A 20944-nucleotide genomic window follows, 5' to 3' on the forward strand; every position below is an offset into this window, starting at 1 on the left:
TGTTTGATGTGCCGGCCGGTTCCGTTTTTACTTTCGCTTTAGCCTTTCCATGTTTGTGTAAGTGCTACTTTACTTTTAAATAAATTTCAAGTTAACAGTATTACGCTATTGGCTGCTTTCTATCACATATGTGTTGCTGAGCTCGGAACCTACTGTGGCAGGACGTACCCTCATCGTTCCTATAGGAGCTCGTTATGGGATTCCGTTTCATCTGTCTATCCCAGTTTGCGTTCTGGTAAGCAGGATCTCCTGTAGGTGTGTTGCTGCTTTCCATCTGGTGTTTCTCTATGTATGGTGGACAGTCTTCGGCCAGATTTATTCCGCTCATATTGTTTTCCTATCTGGTAAGCAGTTTGCACATGTGATCTGTAGCACCTAGAGGGTTTTTTGTCTTTTCCTGGGTGACCATTACAGGCCCTTTTTTCCCTTACATCTGGTAAGCAGTTCTGGATGTCATTCACGTTTTTCATTTTCACTCTGATTCTTATACTTTGCATGTTCTTCTGACACTCATATAATCACCCCTCCAGTTGTTGTCACTTGCACTGGACTTCTTATGATAACGTATGATTGTCTATGATCACGTATGATTTTTTGGGTCAAGATTGAGTGTTGCACATATTTGCTTTGAAGTGTTGTACGTATCAGTATTACGCTATATTTGCTTCATATATTTTTGGGTTGAACCTCTGTGGACTGTACACACGGGACGAGTGTGTTTATCCTACCCCATCGGGACTGATCATCTCAAGGCCCAGGCTGGGTTTAAGCCACCTGCCCTAATTTGGCTTACTTCTGGTAAGCTCACTACCTCACTAAAACGTTTCCTACTTTATGTTTGATTCATCACATATTTCTTCTGGACGAAATCCACGTCACTCATTTATGACAAGACTTTATTTTATTTATTTTTATTTTTGTTATATAAGGGACTATCTAATACACATGAGACTTCCTAAAATTGATGTCTATTGTGTTGTTCATTTATAGCGCGGTTTCTCTATTATAGATTTTGCTTTTGGTGTGCCTCACTTGTAACCGCAGCTTGCCACTTTTTCATTTTTCCAAGTGCAGTTTTTTTGTTTTTAACACTTGCGAAGTACCTCATACAGTCAGGCCAATCTCCAGCCATCCGGCCAGGGGGCTCTGTTATGGGGTCCATCTAGAAGTCCCCCGGGGCCAACCACCAGCTGCTATCGCTGGCGGGGGGCGGGCCCCCGGAGACCCCCGATAAGATAAAGGGCAGAAACATTGCCGGTTATAGCTCAGGCAAGAGCATACAGGAGGTAGGGAGGGGGAGGTCAGGACCACAAGAGACAGGGGAAGGGAAAGAGAGGGGGAGAGGGGGGAGGGGGGAAGGGGGGGAAGAAGGGGGGAGGGAGGGGAAAGATGGAGGAGGAAGGGAAAAAGGAGGGGGAGGGGAAAAAGGGAGGGGAAAAAGGGAGGGAGGGGAAAAGGAAGGGGGGGGAAAGGGAGGGGGGAGGAGGGGAAAAAGGGAGGGGGGAGGGGAAAAAGGGAGGGGGGAGGGGGAAAGGAGAAAAAAAAAGGGGGGAGGGGGAAAAAGGGGGGAGGGGGGAAAAAAGGGGGAGGGGGAAAAGGAGGGGGGAGGGGGGAGGGAGGAGAGTAAAGGGAAGGGAGGAGGAAAAAAGGGGGAGAGGGGGTGGTGGAAGGGAAGCAGGGGGGGAAGGAGCGTGGTGGGCTCCCAGGTACTATGCATCTACAGGACCATCTGCTTATGAGGACGGGGAAGAACCCTGTAATTCAAATAACAAAACAGCAGGGTTCCTGGTGCGATGGAGCGTTTTATGTTAAGACAACATGGAAGTCCAGAATGGAGGTCTTGAGGAGGTAATTCGGATGGTAAGTGGCAATAAGAGTCAGGTGCTGCACAGCTTGGAGTATGCCAATGCATTCGGAAAGTCCCAGAGCAACACAATTAAGTCTGGCAGGGTGCAAAAGCAAATGGAAGAGCTCAGGGATCTCCAATAAGAGCATGTAAGAGAAGGAGAGGGTAGTCATAAACAAGGATGGAGGGGGGGAGACATCAAAGTCCTCCCTAACAGATTGGGTCGAGGCAGGCAGGTGGTGGGGAGGAGGGCACATAACCCAACCCAAGCTTGACCACCATTGGGCGTATGTGAATAGGGTAAGTCAAAAGCCAATATCAAGGGAGGGTACGATCCAACCATTACTTACGGGAGATGGTTGGTAAAATACAAAAAGGTCCGGGGGACCAAAGGGGGAGACAAGACTCACGGTTTCAGAGGTCATCCTGGATCAGAACGTTGGGAGCCAGCCACGGACGGAGCGGGAGGGGGAGAGCGTCTTGGCCCCTTGACCTTTTCCCACGTGCGACCCGGGAGGTTAGCAGAGGGCTGAGGGGGGGTTGATCCAGTTGGGCTTCGGGTGTTTTTACCAGATGGTAGCAGGTGGAGAGAGTCCAGGATGAACTGTGCTTCGTCTGGTGAGGTCAGCGTGTGGCTGCGACCATTGTATGAGAAGGAGAGCTTGAAGGGGAAGCCCCAGCGGTACCGAATTTGATGCGACTGGAGAGCCTAGGTGTAAGGCTTCATCTGTCTCCTTTTCATGATCGTGGACTGGGAAAGGTCCACAAAAATTTGGTAGTGGTATCCCTGGAACGTAAGATTGGGCTTGTCCCGGGCCGCGTGGAGGAGGGTTTCCTTGGTGCGGTAATAGGTGAATTTTATAATGATGTTGCGGGGTGGTCCCTCTGATTTCTTGGGGCCAAGTGACCAGTGGATGCGGTCAAATTCCAGCCTGTCAATGGGGATGGCTGGGACAAGCTCCTGGAATAGGGCCGTAGCAGTGGAGGTGAGGTCCATGACCGTTTCGGGGATGCCCCGCAAGCGCAGATTACCCCTGCGGGCCCTGTTCTCAAAATCCTCCAGGCGTAGTAGGGCTACATCCAGTTCTTTCTTAATATCAGAGATGTCCTGCTCGTGGTTTTCTAGAACAGTAGCAGCGGCATCCATCTTGTCTTCCAGGTCATTGGTGCGGGAGCCGAGCTCCCTGATCTCTTTAGTGAGGTGGGTAGCCAGCTTGGTGGTGGCTGTTGAAAGCTCTGCCTGCAGCATAATCTTGAAGCGGGAGAGGAGTTCAGCATCCCGCAGTGATGGCTGCTGGAGCGGGTCCCCGCTAACAGCGGGAGACCGTTCTGGGTCCTCAGATGTGAGCTGCGAGAAGGGGTCCAGACTAGAGGCCGGGGCTTCAAACATGGCGTCCGGCGGGGAGGCCCCAGGCAGAGTGCGGTCCGCAAATCTGGAGCTGGATGCTCGCGTGAGCATCGCCGTTCACTCCACTGGATGCTCGGCAGCAGCGGGACTCAGCGGGTGGTAACGGGGGATGGGGATACCCTCTTACTTGGTGTATTACAAGGCCGATGTGCCTGGGCGGTGAGGAGCGAGGCTAGGCTGCGGCCATCTTCGTTCGCTGCTCACGAGCGCCCCTAGATTTTACATATTTAACTACATTTTATCATATTACTGTAATCAAGCCCAAAGCTACAGTATATGTTTCATTTTAAGAGATGTTCTTTCTCCCTTGAAGCTATGCCACAAAAATTAATTTCTGCATTAGAAAAAAAAAAAATCTATAGGCAATTTTAATGTTAAAACAAGCTTATTTGTGTAGTTTTCAGGAATTATAAGGCGTTTAAATTTTCACATTGTGGAAGACAATGAAAAGGAGAGATAGATAAAATTACAAGTCAATAGAGTGTACATGACATTATTCTATTAGGAAAACTACAATGTTAATGTTAGATTTACCTACAAATGGCTATATGCAATTGTCCCTTTCTTCTCTAGTACCTTGGGTACCCCAGTCCCAGTTAATAGTTTCATGGCAAATGTTTCCACTCTCCCAGTTGGATTTCTAATTTATATAATGAAGCTACAACCTAGAGTCCAAGGTGGACAGAAATAGGCCAAGTAGGGTTGTCACCTTTTCTTCAAGCCAAACCCGAACACTTTAGTGGCGGTGTTTTTTTTTTGGGGGGGTGGGGGTATACGCAATAAGTTATAGACCTTGGGTACTTTTGGTGGCCTTAGAGAGTGTAGTAATGAGGTGCATAGCGCGCCGCGGCAAGCAGTGCACATGACTGAATTTTGAGTGTATTTAATGTACAAAATGCAGGGGTCACATATGTCCTAGGGAGAGGGCTAGTGCTAGCTGGGAGGTGGGGAGAGTTAGATATGTGCTGGGGAGAGTCCTATAGAGGGAAGAGGGCTAGTGCTTACAGGGGGGTTGGATGTGTGCTGGGGAGACACTTTGGGAGGGGAGAGGGCTAGAGCTAGCAAGGGGGGCTTGGATATGTGCTGGGGGGGCACATTGGGAGGGGAGAGGACTTGTGCTAGTGGGGGGCGGTTAGATATGTGCTGGGGGATGCTTTGGGGGGGGAAACAGCTAGCAAGGGGAGGTCAGATATGTGCTGAGGGGGTGCTTTGGGAGGGGTGAGAGCTAGCAAGGGGGTGGGGGGCTTGGATATGTGCAGGGGGACGCTTTAGGAGGGGAGAGGACTTGTGCTAGTGGGGGGGTCAGATATGTGCTAGGGGGACACTTTGGGAGGGGAGAGAGCTAGCAAGGGGGGTCAGATATGTGCTGGGGGCACTTTGAGAGGGGAGAGGGCTAGTGCAAGATGTGGGTGGTGGGGTCGGATATGTGCTGGGGGGGTGCTTTGAGAGGAGTAGTGCAAGAGGGGGGTCGGATATGTACTGGGGGTGCTTGGGGGTCGGATATGTGCTGGGGGGTGCTTTGAGAGGGGAGAGGGCTAGTGCAAGGGGGTTAGATATGTGCTGGGGGGTGCTTTGGGAAGGGAGAGGGCTAGCACGATGGGGAGGGTAGGGGGGTCGGATATATAAAAAAGAGAACAAATCAGCGCAAATATGTATATGGAACACAGCAGCTGGACACCAGGGTCAAAAAATCAAATCCCTAAAAGACAATAAAAAACAGGTGGTGCAGCGCTCAAATGAAAGCAACAATGAAAGTCCATAAAGAATTCAATCAATCCGAACATTCATATGTGATGTGACTTCATGCTGACATCTCAGTGACTTTCTGTGATCCCTCCACCAATGTAAAGGATGGCCTCTCACCTTATGGCAGGGACCCTTTGATTATAGAGGGTCAGAAGTGCTTTCCCTTACGGGTCATATGAGGATGGTGCGCGGCAGATCCAGATCAGTCAAACAGCAGGACAAGGGCAAGCATATGGCAGCATATAACTCTCTCCCAGCGTTTAAAGTTTATATGAAACAGAAAGAGTGCAACATAGTGCTCTCCATAAAGTACAATTTATTAAATAAAATAACCAATATAGCACTTACAAACAAGGCACTTATCCAGTGCCAGATATTGCAGCATGTAGCGTGTATGGGAAAAGAGATGCTTGATGGCTGCGGGTGAGGTCACAACGCTTCCTTCTTCCGAACGCGTTGCGTCCCAATGGGCAGGGACTTCATCATCATATGGTGGGGGCGCTTTGTGAGGAGAGAGGGCTAGTGTAGGGGGGGTAGGATATGTTCTGGGGGGCGCTTGGGGGGTTGAATATGTGCTGGGAGGTCGAATATGTGCTGGGGGGTGCTTTGGGAGAGGAGAGAGAAGGTGCTAGGAAGGGGTTGTCAGATTTCAAATCCAACCCACACTTCTAGCATGTCTTCCCCCTGCCAAAGCCCGCCCAGCTCCTAACTGCTCTCTCTCCCTCCTCACCTGTCCATCTACAGATCATAGAAAACTTTGTACAGACCTCGATTAGCATGTCCCTGCCCCCCCTCCTCCTCCTGTGTGTGTATACAGGGCGGAGAAGGAGGAGGAGGGAGGAGCTTTGATTCGCTGACACTCTGCTGTGCTGAACCAGGCTTCAATCGGGGAGGGGGGAGACATCAGATGTCACTCCTGGTGCAGTCCGGTGTGAATGATGTGTCCGGATCTGGGGCAGATAAAGACCTGAATACATCATTCAAAAACCAGACTGTTCGGGAGAAAACCGGACAGGTGGCAACCCTAATGCCGCGTACACACGATCGCAAATTCGGCCAGCAAAAGACAGATGAGAGCTTTTGGTCGGAAAATGCGACCGTGTGTATGCTCCATCAGACTTTTGCTGGCACGAATTCCCGCCAGCAAAAGATTGAGAGCAGGTTCTCAATTTTTCGGTCGGTAAAAGTTCCTATCCGAAAATGTGATCGTCTGTACAAATTCCGGTGCGCAAAATTCCTACGCGTGCTCAGAAACAATTCGACGCATGCTCAGAAGCATTGAACTTCATTTTCTCGGCTCGTCGTAGTGTACATCACCACGTTCTTGACGGTCGAAAGTTCAGAGAATTTTTGTGTGACCGTGTGGTATGCAAGGCAAACTTGAGCGGAATTCCGTCGGAAAAACCATCCAAGTTTTTTCCAATGGAAAATCCACTCGTGTGTATGCGGCATATGGCTAATTCAGCTACTACAATTCCTCAAGTCTATATGGACGCAGCAGCTGCACAGAAACAGACGCTCGCTCTAATATGAAAGGCATGTGGGTGCAGGTGAGCGCCCCTGAACACAGACAAGAGCATTCAGGGGATCCTCACCTGAACCTGCACACCTGTCACTTTAGGGCGAGCGGCTGTTTTCCTGTAGCCACTGTGTCTTCATAGACTTGAAAAGGCTGCCTGCACGCAGTACCTGTTGGCTAGGGATGCAGAAACAAATGGCCTGTTCATGATGTACAGGCTTCAGCACTTGTGTGAATTAGGCCGTACTGTTAGATATCGTACATATTGATTTTTTTAGCTCTGCATTTTGAAATGTAAAACATTATTATACAAAGTATCTTTGTGACATTGATATCCTTGATATCCTTAGAGGCTTCATATTTATCAAACAATAGTGTGAGCAGGGGCGGACTGACAACACTCAGGGCCTCCGGACCAAAAAAAGCAAGGGCCCCCTGTCCGGCCCCACCAATGACACGCCCCTGGCCTTGTCCCCACATTTTGCACAAGTACAACTGTTTGAAGAGTCTGTTAGAAAGTGTGCCCTCCAGGCCCCATTAGAGACTACAAAGGAGTACAATGGGACCTGGAGGGGCCTCTTTCTAACAGATATACAGTAAACACCTTCAATCACTCTGGTCCTCACGGGACCCCCTCCTTGTGCTATGACTCTTGCCCCGGTACATTACACACTTTTGATCCCTGCACCCGGTAAATTACATACTGCTGACCCCTGCACCCTTCACATTACATACTGCTGACCCCTGCACCCTGTACATTACATACTGCTGACCCCTGCACCCTGTACATTACATACTGCTGACCCCTGCACCCTGTACATTACACACTCCTGAACACTGTACATTATATACTCCTGCACCCTGTAAATGACATACTCCTGACCCCTGAACCCTGTACATTACATACTCCTTACTCCTGCACCCTGTACATTACATAATCCTGACCCCTGCACCATGTACATTACATAGTCCTAACCCCTGAACCCTGTGCATTACATACCCCTGAACCCTGTACATTACCCACTCCTGACCCCAACACCCTGTACATTGCATACTCCTGACAGCTACACCCTGTACATTACACACTCCTGATACCTGAACATTACACACTCCTGACCCCTACACCCTGTACATTACATATTGCTGACCCCTGCACCCTATACATTACCTACTCTTGACCCCTGCACCCTGTATTACACAATCCTGACCCCTGAACCCTGTACATTACATACTCCTGACCCCTGAACCCTGTACATTATATACTCCTTACCCCTGCATCCTGTACATTACATACTCCTTACCCCTGCACCCTGTACATTACCCACTCCTGACCCCAACACCCTGTACATTGCATACTCCTGACCCCTACACCCTGTACATTACACACTCCTGATCCCTGAACATTACACACTCCTGACCCCTGCACCCTGTACATTACCTACTCTTGACCCCTGCACCCTGTACATTACACAATCCTGACCCCTGAACCCTGTACATTACATACTCCTGACCCCTGAACTCTGTACATTATATACTCCTCACCCCTGCATCCTGTACATTACATACTCCTCACCCCTGCACCCTGTACATTACACACTCCTGACCCCTGAACCCTGTACATTACATACTCCTAACCCCTGAACCCTGTACATTATATACTCCTCACCCCTGCATCCTGTACATTACATACTCCTCACCCCTGCAGCCTGTACATTAGACACTCCTGACCTCTGAACCCTGTTCATCACACGCTCCTGACCCCTGCACCCTGTACATTACATACTGCTGACCCCTGCACCCTGTACATTACCCACTCCTGACCCGTACACCCTGTACATTACCCACTCCTGACCCCTACGCCCTGTATATTACATACTCCTGATCCCTGCACATTACATACTCCTGACCCCTACACCATGTACATTACACACTCCTGACCCCTGCACCCTGTACATTACATACTGCTGACCCCCGCACCATGTACATTACCCACTCTTGACCCCTACACCCTGTACATTACACACTTCTGACCCCTGAACATTACACACTCCTGACCCCTGAACATTACACACTCCTGACCCCTGAACCCTGTACATTATACACTCCTCACCCCTACACATTACATACCCCCTTACATCAGAGTCCGCAGAGCCCCCTTACATCAGAGTCTGCACAGTGCGCCCCTTACATCAGAGTCCGCACAGAGCCCCCCTTACATCAGAATCTGCACAGAGCCCCCTTACATCAGAGTCCACACAGAGCCCCCCTTACATCAGAGTCTGCACAGAGCCACCTTACATTAGACTCCGCACAGAACCCCCCTTACATCAGAGTCTGCACAGAGCCCCCTTACATCAGAGTCTGCACAGAGCCCCCCTTACATCAGAGTCTGCACAGAGCCCCCTTACATCAGAGTCCGCACAGTGCCCCCCTTACATCAAAGTCCGCACAGAGCCCCCCTTACATCAGAGTCTGCACAGAGCCCCCCTACATCAGAGTCCGCACAGTGCCCCCCTTACATCAGAGTCCGCACAGAGCCCCCCTTACATCAGAGTCTGCACAGAGCCCCCTAACATCAGAGTCCGCCCAGAGCCCCCTAACATCAGAGTCCACACAGAGCCCCCCTAACATCAGAGTCTGCACAGAGCACCCCTTAGAGTCTGCAGATTTTCCATTTATACTGTGAGGGGGGAGCTCTGTGGACTGGCATCCCTTACATTAGTTTTATACAGTGGGAGGCAAGAGAGAGGGTGAGCTTACCCAACCCAGGATGGAGGCACCGGTTGTCTGCAGCTTTTCTCTTCTGGGTTCAAACTTCCCGCCCACAGATCCCTGGGGAGTGTGGGCGGGGAAGACCCAGGAGGAGAGGGGCGGGAGGAAGAGGAGAACACATCTGTGTTGAGAAAGGGGGGTGTCAGCACAGGCTCTGAGGCTGAGCTGTGTGTGAGAGAGACCTCAACCGCAACCTCGCAGAAGACACAGGCCTGGTCATCAATAGGCCTGGGCACTGGGGCCCGGCCGGGCCCGAGAAAGATGGTCGCTGGGGACCTGCAGACGCAAGTTTTTGTTGTTCCTAGGCTGGACTCAGGGTTCCAGCAGGCAGCGCCCTCGGGCCACGGCTGAACTGACCGGTCAGTCCACCCCTGAGTGTGAGCACAGAGTTTAGTGGTTATTTTAATCATTTAAATATTACTTTTGCTTGGATTGGCCATTTAGAATGCTGTTATGCTGTTATCAGAACTGGTCTACACCATCAAAATTCAGCCAAACTGTAGAATGTTTTTTAGAACAAACAAGTCACTCAGGTGTGCTGTATTTTTAAAAGCTCTGCAGTTTTGCTATAAGCTGGTTGTCTAGTAATGTGCAAAAAGAAAATATTCTGCATTAAGTGTGTTTTTATAATAAGTGATTAAAAAACAGCAGCACCCACTGTATTGCACATCCCAATACTAAAACATACTGTATACATACAAAAAATAGTGTTGCGCTATTTGGAAATGTATGGTGCACATGGAGGGTGATCAGCGTGGCAGGGGAGCAATTACTGGAAACAACGCCCTGTATGGCTCTCCCTGCAGCAGCTGAAAACTGGTGAGATTATAAGAAGCCAGATTTCAGCTGCTGCAGAGAGAACCATACAGGGAATCATTTTTAGTAATTGCCCCTCCGCCGCGCCAATCACCCTCCCTGCCCACATCCGATTTACCCAGCTGCCTGGGACCCCCTGCTAGCCCAGGGCCCATACAGGAACACCGGTAGTACCCCTTATGGCCCCGCTTGATGCCCTCCAATGTGCACGTCACAATTCCATCGCTAAATGACAGACTCCCGGTTGTGGTAATGACCTGGTTGTTAGGGAGAGTACAGGAAAAGGCCCTGAGAAGAGAGGAGCAAGTGGTCAGCGACCATGACAGTTGCATATATATATTACATATATTACTAGACATCCAAGTGTTAGGAAATAGTCATATATATATTTATATATATATATATATATATATATATATATATATATATATATATACATATGTCAATGCATACATACATACAAATTGATGATCATCAGATATAGTGCCAATTAACAGTGCAAACTGATTATATCCAAATAAAGCACTGATAAATGAGCACTTGGAGCACTTTGTGGACTTTATCAAGCACGTGTGCAACATTTTTGCCGTTATTGGGACTGTATTAATTTCTGCTATCAATGATCCCCTCGTGTCATATTTGTGAATTTGACATTGCTTGAATGAACTTTTTGCACTAATTACCTAGCACTTTATTTGGATATAATCAGTTTGCACTGTTAATTGACACTATATCTGATTATCATCAGTTTGTATGTATGTGTGTATTGACATATGTGTATATATATGAATTTATTTGCACTTGGAGGCACTTATTATACTTATTTTTCATCTTTATTGTTATTTCTATGTTTCTTTTTATTTTCATTGATTTTTATTTTTTATTTTTATTTTCCTTTTTTAGTTTTAATTTTTATTTGTTTTAATGGTTATCTATAGAGTATTATTGGCACTTCAGCTTAGTCTAAACAGATATATTTTTAATATTGGTAGCATACGTAAGAAAATCAATAAAGGGGTTTTGACAGTTTTATGAAATTTTTATTAAAGTTTTAATGATTTGTAAAAGTACAATATATATGCTGAGATTGTAAGGTCCTTCCAGCTATCCCTTTGAAGCGAACATACATTTAAATGCACAACAATATAGACTAGGAATTGATGAGCGTTGACTGGGGCATCAAGTTCCGGTTTTATAGGTAAAGGAGATATGGGAAAAGGAGGAAATTATTAGACGTAAGAAAGGGCATAGAACACCAGAAATTAAGATGGCGGTAAACGTACTTCCGGTTCTGCGGCGAATTGATTGGCCAATTAATTGGCAGTAAGGGCATAAATACCTAAACCAAGATGGCAGTTCTAGCTTCCTGAAGATGCATGATTGGATGCGAAACACGTAGAGGCTTCTGGGTAACGCTGACGTCACTTCCTGCCCCAACCTGCACCATATCAAGGCTTGGACTGCACTCCGGCCCCGGGAGACGGAACGGCGCCTGCTAGCTTCAAAAGTATCGCTGGAAAGACTCAGTGCGGTCTATAGGCACCATATTTGTGAGTGAAAAATGTTTACACCTATTTTACTGATGGAATAAAGCATAATATGTTGCACAATGATGTTTGCTTTCTATGAGATCCTGAGATCAATGTGGAGATGCATGGAGTGATTATTGGCATACCGTTTGGAAATCTTCAGATATACTCATATGAGTGGAGTGGTTAACCCAGGCATAAACCAAAGGCGTCTTTTTATTTTGTTTCTGGTGAGTGTTCATTTTAGAAGGTGGTGGTGTTTCACGAATTGATGAAAGTTTTCCAATCACGGATGTGGATTTGTGCACGCGGGATTCGGATAACCAGTTCTTGAAGAGGATTAATGGGACTGTCCTTTTGTTAAACACATGATTTTCATTCATTCACTAATATTTTAAATTAAGAAAAAAATATTTTCCCTATATTATTGTACACTAAATTTGCACTTGATTGATTTTATGATTAATTATTGATAAATATTATTCACTGCTTTAGTTATGTCGTAAGATATGTATATCATTTAGGGTCAGCGCAGTCACCTTTTTTACTGTAACTTTGTTATTAGTAGTGTGGGAATACTACACTTTTTTTGACTATTTCCTGTAACATTATAATTGCGCAACACTATTTTTTGGATCTATATGTCTAGTAATGTGTCCTGCAACTGCCATGGTCTCTGACCGCTCCTCTCTTCTCAGGGTCTTCTCCTGTACTCTCCCTAACAACAAGGTCATTACCACAGCCGGGAGTCTGTCATTTAGCAATGGAATTGTGGCGTGCATATTGAAGGGCATCAAGCAGAACCGTGGATAAGGGGTACCACCGGTCCTCCTGTACGGGACCTGGGACAGCAGGGGGGCCCAGGCACCAGGGTGAATTGGATGTGGGCAGGGAGGGTGATCGTTGCGGCGGAGGGGCATTTACTGAAACTGAACTCCTGTATGGCTCTCTCTGCAGCAGCTGAAAGCTAGCTTCTTCTCCTCTTAATTCCACCAGCTTTCTTCTGCTGCAGGGAGAGCCATACAGGGGGTTGTTTCCAGTAATTGCTCCCCTGCCACACTGATCACACTCCCTGTGCAATATACATTATCACCTGCTGCTCAGGACGCCCTTTGTGCCCCCCCTACCAAGAACAAGGCTGCCGGCTTCCCTCTTCATCTTAACGCCGACAGCTGCAAGCACACAATAAGATCCTTCAAGATGGAGAGTGGGGCAAGGGTCCAGCAAATAAGTCTTATTTACCAACGCCTTCCTTTCTTAAATGAACACAATGAGTGATCGGTACCGATCTCTCACTGTGTTCATTCATAACTGAAGCATAGTAAACTGTGTTTATGTGGGTGGGGGCCCTGTCATGTTGGCTGTATGGGGGCACCATGTTTTTTTACAGCAACCCTGGCATCATCACAGATACTGGGTTTACATTGCTGGATGCTATGATGGACATGTTAATACTTCTGAGGAAATTAAAGTGGAGTTCTGCCGAAAAACAAAAAATTAAAAGTCAGCAGCTACAAAAAGTATAGCTGCTGACTTTTGATAATCGGACACTCACCTGTCCCACGGTCCAGCGATACGGGCGTACGAAGCCCCACTCCTCTCCCCCTCCTCTCCATGGTGCCGGAATTCTTACTGTGGGCACCCGACTGTGGCTTTGCAAGCACTGGGGGACATGCACTGCGCATGCGCGAGCCGCGCTGCATGCTGTGAATGGCCGGTAATCTCCTGGGACCTGTGACATGTCCCAGAAGATTGCAGGGAGGGAGGGGGGAGAGGTGAACTTCCTTCCAGCGCCACAGAGCCCCGGGAGGAACTGGGAGCTGGATGCCTCTGGATCCACTGCCCCCCCCCCCCCCCCCAAAAAATGACATGCCAAATGTGGCATGTCAGGGGGTCACCGTCACTTACTGGGTGGAACTCCGCTTTAATACATTTTATTTCAAAAGCAGGTAAGTATGTGTTTGTATTTCAATTAAAGGACTTTTTAATGGCATGTGTTTTCTCATTTCACTTTAACTTTTTGTTGAAATAGGCAATGAGTACTAATGTACCCATGTACACTTCCCCTGAGAATGGGCAGGTATCTGGTTGCTACCTTATTATAAAGGGGTTACAGGTTACAACATAAGTCTCTTCCATATAACCCCCACCTCTTTCTTGGGGCAACTGAGGTGGGGAAGAGGCCCTTTTGCCTCAGTATTGGGACCAGGATACTTTGCAAGAGGGGAGGCTTTTCCCTTACCCCCTTACAAGGTTCTCCCAAATGTTTTAAGGCATGTGGCTTGGTCTCGTACAGGAAGGGGGGAGTGTATGCTTGTTGCCCTCCATTGTCTGGGTACCTAGGCTGCATTCCAAGATAAAGGTCTATCATAATGTAGCCAAAGTAAAAATTTACAGTGGTGCCTTTTATCCACTGCCACCTGTCTGATATGTGATATCATATTAACATAAAGGAGAAAGGATGGTTCACAATGCAATTGTTATTAATAGTTAATGGCAGGTAAGCATAAGACTCTGTGATATAATGTAGCAAGAGTCAAGAGAGTGATTTGGAATTTGAGCCTTTTATCCACTGACACTTTAATATCATATTAGGGTAAAAAATAATGAATGGTTGAAATGTAAGCGGGTTTAAATAGTTACAGTAGATAGGTGCTTTCTCGGATGAAATGGTGGGAGTTAATGCTTTTCTCAGTTCTTTGGGATTTTTAGCGGATTCTTCTCTGGGTCCAGCCCACTAATCTTGTGGTATATATATATATGGGACAGTGGTCCGGAGGGAGGGGCCTTCGGGGAAGATCTGAGAACCAAGGTCCTACCCGCAAAGAGCAGAAGCAGGCTATTTATCCCTATCGGGATGTAAAGTCATCTGAACCTGGGGTTCGCCCTGAAGACATCAGCACTGGAGTATGCCTCTGAAGGACATACATCTGCATGAGAATGCCTCTGAAGGACTGTAACTGATTGGACTTCACCTTTGCAGGTATACCGGGGCAGTACACAGCCTGTAGTTAGAAGTAGGCACATAGGAATAACATTGCACTTGTATGTTGGCTTTAAAATATTCATTTTGTTCATTTGGTTACCTGAGGTCATGGAAGTTTAACAAGCAGCCCGTCTGTAGCGTGTACCTACTATAGATAGAACGGCCCCTAGCAGCGAGGGGGATGTTGTCAGCACTCCTTCCGCAAGTAGTCTGTCTCCCAGAGCTTCAGGAGTGGATTTGAGGCGTAGAGGTTCTTATCCGGTACAATAGTAATGCAGAATGCTTCCTGTTAAAGGTCTCATCAGTGTATAACATTCCAGATGTAATGTGCTTGAATCAGCTGATTTTGTTTTGTCTTACACTTTCCCTATCTTCAGTACTGTACTCAGAGCTGGCGTCTGTGATCTTTTGAGCCCTTGGTAGAACATAATCAATGACTTAATGATGAATAATACATGAGAACAAAAATAACAGCTATTTTCCACTTGTAATGCCCTTGCAACATGCCAAGTGCACTAGATTCATATGATTTCTGACTCCTGAGATACTTTGTGATGTCTGATCAACTGTGCATTAGAGCAAATATAGGCAATGTGTGTATTTTTTGTTTTTTTTGTTTTGCACCCTTCTGAAAAACATGTGATTGTACCCGGGTCTGTGGTGTGTTACGTGAAAAGTGGCAACTGGGATTTAGCTGCAAGAAAATGCATCTTACAATGCAAGTAAAATTGTTATACAAACCAGTTCAAGTGGTTCTAAAGTCAAGACATTTTTTACCTTAATGTCTTACTACTTTCTCCTCCGCCCCCACCCCCACCCCCACCCCCAAAGACACTTACCTGACTCTTCTATTGATCCAGTGCTGTGCCCAGCTGCAGGTCTTCTCTCCCCTCTTGCTGGTCAGTGTAAACCATTGGCTCCTGCTGTTGCCAGTCAAATCCTGTGAGCAGACAGCAGGACCATGGGGCCGAAACCGTGTGGTGTGTGTTTAGGGACACACGCAGCCTGGCTCACGATCACACCTGCACAAGTGTCCCCACAGCACCGGTGTAAGCAGGTTGTGTTAATGCTGATTTAGTAAGTTAGCGGCTGGCCTAGGCTGGGAAAAGTGTTACATTTTATGTGTGCTCAGTTCCCAGGTTTTTGGTTCCAGATAGTCCATCTGTGGTATAAAAAGGGGGAAGGCTGAGGTCCAAGGGTCCCCGTTCCAGGCTCTACTCAAGATTTTGCAGTCCACTGAAGGCACGGGGTTTCCAGAGGACATCCAAGCCATGGAGAATACCAGCGTGGACTACCACCTCATAGAGGTATGCTTGGGCAGCCACACAACTGTAGTTAGGATTAGGGATTGGACTTGTTCATATTGGACTTTAAAACAAGAGACGGTTTTAACAAATATCTTCAACATGTCTTTTTACTCCGATATTCTTCCTCTGGTCTTCCCCCTCCGGTCGTGTCCTTCCTCCTCTCTTTGCCGCCCCTGCTGTCTTCTTTAACGCTGGATTCCGTCATTGTGCCAGCTCCGTTTTCTGCTGGTTCTTATATAGCCATGGGGTGTGGCCACCCGGTGATGTCACCATAAGACTCCGCCCCTTGTGACGTCACCCCCCATGTTGAGGGCATGTGGCCCAGTATAGTCCGGGGGGGGCGCTCACTCTTTCCTGATCTGCATTCTCAGATAAGGTTCTTATATGGATTTTGGGGGGGGGGGCATGCAATTTTTTGGGGCATGGGGTTTCTCCTTAAAATTCATACCAGACCCTTTTGGTCTGGTATGGTCCTTGCGGAGGACCCCACGCCGTTTTTTATTTTTTTAATTTTTTTGGGTGTAGGGGTGGGATGTGTGCTGGAAATAAAATTTAATTCACTGGCAATTTAAACTATATCATATTTTTCTTTGCTGCTCTTTGCTGTTCTTTGCTTGGCATGACAAGCAATGGAGGGAAGAGGAGAGAGTGACACTGGATTGTTGTTTAGCACAAGTGTGATTTGACCCATTATTACTAGAGGAGTCTTGCTATCTGGTAAACATTTAAGATATTGGTAAGAAGATCACCTGATCGGTGATTAAGGTACTTTAAACATAGAGATATTCTAGCGCTGGAAATAGGTATCAAGTAATGATAATAAAATTAGCAAAAGGTCATTTAGGTTTACAAACACTTTGTTTATCAATAAACTTTTATTCACTTGCCAACTTCTGACAAATTGAACCTTTATATACATAAAATATTAGAAAAAAAGTCTGGAGCAGCCAGAAACTGGAGCAGCTTGTGCTTGGCAACCAATTAGCTTATAGCTTTCCCTTTTAATAATAATTTCCCTTTGGGATTAATAAAGTATTCTGGTTCTAAATTAATTTTCATCTAAAGTGGAACTAAAGGCAGGAAAAATTACCTCTGCTCCAATGGACCGTTACCCATGGGGTCCCTTGCCAGCATCTTCTCCTTCCGAGTATTGGTCTTTGTCCATCTTGGTGGGCCAGTGCAGGATGATGATGTGCGAGAGTCATTCGTCACAGCACACTGACACTATCTAGAAATGTAAACTGAACTGAAAGAGCACATTCTGCAGAGGATTGGGAACAGGCAGGTAGATTTAGTTTAGTGCAGAAGAGACATTGCATGCTACTTCTGCAATAATGAACCTGCCTGTTTTTATTTTTGCCTTTAGTATCGGTTTAAAGTGGAACTACACTGCATGTGAGCACCAAAAGCACTATTTAATTCATTTTTATTATTCAAAGCAAACTCACCCATCCATTCATGTCTCCATGCTTTATTTTGCTAGGAAATCACTTTGAAAAACACCCCCTAGAATTTATAGCTTCAGCCATCTTGAGTAAGGGCAGATGATTTATGTAGCATTTACTTACTGGAATCCATCTATCCTTTGCTCAGGCATGCATGCAGGAGGGTGTGCTTAGCTGAAAAAACCCTTCTCCCCTCCTGAAGACTCCTGGGATGTATGTATGTATGTAATGCTAGTAGCATATGGATTCTAAATACTCAATGCTCATTGACAGAATGAAGTTCTGCTTTAGCTAAACAAGCTAAATCTAGAAGTACACCTGCTATAGTTTTCGTAAGTTTTCCAGTTCTCATGCTGACTTGTTCCCAGGATTTGATTTTTTATAGTTAAGCACAGGTTAATAAAGTTATAAAACAGGTTTAGTTGCTGGCCACAGTTTGAATACTCCTATTTCAGTAAATGTTGTTACTGCACGAGCTGGATTCATTTGGAGTGGCTGTAATTACAAATCACATTAATTGTATGCAATATCATCTTTTGGATTCCTAGTTTACGCATGTTATATACATTTAATAAAAAAAATTTAAAAACGCAAAAAGCAAACATATAGCAATAGTGAGCAGCAGCTGGTTTAGAGAATAGCCACAGTCATGTCTTTTGGAACTTTATCAGTAGATTGCTTTTGGGTAGCAAATAGATCATTAGAGCATCTGTATTTATAAAGTAAAGCGTAAGGTTTGGTAAAAGAAAGCACACAGGCACCACCTGCTGATGAGTCTGTAGTATTGCACTCTATATTCACAATGGCACAACGTAAGCTGAAGATAAATGCATAGCTCCCAACTGTCCCTGATTTCGAGGGACTGTTTCTGATTTGGAAACAAAGTCCCTCTGTCCCTCTTTCCTCCCTATTTGTCCCTCATTTTGGTCTAATCTTTATAGTTGTATATAAAATGCACTTTTTACCTTTCAAATAGTGTTTCCCAGTGTTAAACTTTTCATCCAATTTCTACATTGCTGCATTTGTATATTTAAAAAGCCAGTATAAAGGAAAAGTAGTGATAAAAAAAATTATTGCCTGATGAAGTCACGTGATCGTGATGATACGCGTCGGAATAGACAAGCACCGGAAGTGACGTTAGGCCGCAAGCTTTCTGCTTGTTTGAAGACAAGCAGACTAAGGACATGGCTTACTGGAACCATGATCTGGGGTCTGATGAGACCAAGATAAACTTATTTGGTTCAGATGGTGTCCAGTGTGTGTGGCAGCAACCAGGTGAGGAGTACAAAGACAAGTGTGTCTTGCCTACAGTCAAGCATGGTGGTGGGAGTGTCATGGTCTGGGGCTGCATGAGTGCTGCCGACACTGGGGAGCTACAGTTCAGTGAGGGAACCATGAATGTCATGTACCGTGACATACTGAAGCAGAGCATGATCCTCTCCCTTCAGAGACTGGGCCGCAGAGCAGTATTCCAACATGATAACGACCCCAAACACACCTCCAGGACGACCACTGCCTTGCTAAAGAAGCTGAGGACAAAGGTGATGGACTGGCCAAGCATGTTTCCAGACCTAAACCCTATTGAGCATCTGTGGGGCATCCTCAAATGGAAGGTGGAGGAGCTCAAGTTCTCTAACATCCACCAGCTCTGTGATGTCGTCATGGTGGAGTGGAAGAGGACTCCAGTGGCAACCTGTGAAGCTCTGGTGAACTCCATGCCCAAGAGGGTTAAGGCAGTGCTGGAAAATAATGGTGGCCACACAAAATTTTGACACTTTGGGCCCAATTTGGACATTTTCACTTAGGGGTGTACTCACTTTTGTTGCCAGCGGTTTAGACATTAATGGCTGTGTGTTGAGGGGGCAGCAAATTTACACTGTTATACAAGCTGAACACTCACTACTTTACATTGTAGCAAAGTGTCATTTCTTCAGTGTTGTCACATGAAAAGATATAATAAAATATTTACAAGAATGTGAGGGGTGTACTCACTTTTGTGAGATACAGTAGATGTTATTTAAGAGACATATAGGAATTTTGGTAGTTTTTCTTGGTACACGTATGACGAGGCCTTTCGTCAAAAATTATCTGTTTATTCTGGTTTACACTGGGGTTCCAAGGATGTAGGTCTATGGCTTAACCTTTTCCTTCCACAGAAACCACGTTTCTCCAGATCTGCAGGTAACGTCTCCAACCTTTCCTCTACAGTTTATTATAAAAAAGGCAGGGCTTTTTTTCAGCAGGAACGTGGGGGAACACAGTTCCGGCAACTCCAGCACTGAATGCATGTAATGGCAAGGGGTGCTGGGGTCTGCTGGAGGGCCTGTTGTTGCTGGGAAGGGGGGGTGGGGGGGTCTTATATTGCTGGGTGGTCAATTGTTGCTGGGAGGGATCTATTGTTAAGGGAGGGGTCTATTGATGTTGGCTGCTGGGAGATTTGTTGTTGCTGCTGGAGGTCTATTGTTTTTGGGAGGTGGGTAGAGGGTGGAACCATGGAACTGTGCTCGGAGGTGGGTAGGGGATGGGGAAAATGGGGTGACTCAGAAAATGGGAGTTCCTGCACCTATTCTCTAAGAAAAAACACTGAAAAAAGGTATATGTTTTGCCTTTAACGATAGCCAGTGCAGATGCCCCCTACAATTAAATACAAACATGAATGTGCTCTCTGTGCAGGCTCACATCCTATGTCAAAAAGTTTTCGTAAAATGTCATCTGTTAAGCAGCAACAACCATAGACCCCATACACACTATTAGATTTACTGCAGATTTTTGTCTTCAGATTTACCAAAACCATATATGAGGTCAAACCTTAATGCCACGTGCACACGATCGGAATTTCGGCACACAAAAGACCAATGAGAGTTTTTCATCAGAAAATGCGACCGTGTGTATGCTCCATCGTTTTTTTGCTGGCCGAATTCCTGCCAGCAAAAGATTTAGAGCATGATCTCAATTTTTCGGTCGGGAAAAGTTCCTATCCGAAAATGCGATCCTCTGTGGCGAAACCAACGCGCAAAATCCCTACGCATGCTCGGAAACAATTCGATGCATGCTCGGAAGCATTGAACTTCATTTTCTCGGCTCATCATAGTGTTTTATGTCACCACGTTCTAGACGGACGTAATTTCAGCGAACTTTTGCGTGACCATGTGTATGCAAGGCAAACTTGAGCGGGATCCCGTCGGAAAAGCCGCCATTTCTTTTTCCGACCAAAATCCCGATCGTGTGTACGCGGCATAAGAGTTTCAATTTGTATGCAATCAGGTAGGCCCTTGCACTCCATGTTTTGGTAAATCTGAAGACAAAAATCTGCAGAAAATCTAATAGTGTGTTTGGGGCTTAACAGAATTTTTTTCAAAAGCAACCACGCCAATGTAAGTAGCAAGCATGCTTCCTTGGCTTCAGGGTTACCCAAATCAGCAGACAGCGGTTCTACTCATTGATGTTTTTTCCAAAGGATTTCTCCTTCCTCCTTTAACAGACTCAGGTTGCACTATGGTGAATAATTTAAAGTTAGTTTCTGAGTTGCCCTTAGTAGTTAGTGAAAAATTGTATAATGAAATTTCAGAA

This window comes from Aquarana catesbeiana, linkage group LG01, assembly GCF_042186555.1.
Source record: "Aquarana catesbeiana isolate 2022-GZ linkage group LG01, ASM4218655v1, whole genome shotgun sequence".
In the NCBI taxonomy this organism is placed as follows: domain Eukaryota; kingdom Metazoa; phylum Chordata; class Amphibia; order Anura; family Ranidae; genus Aquarana; species Aquarana catesbeiana.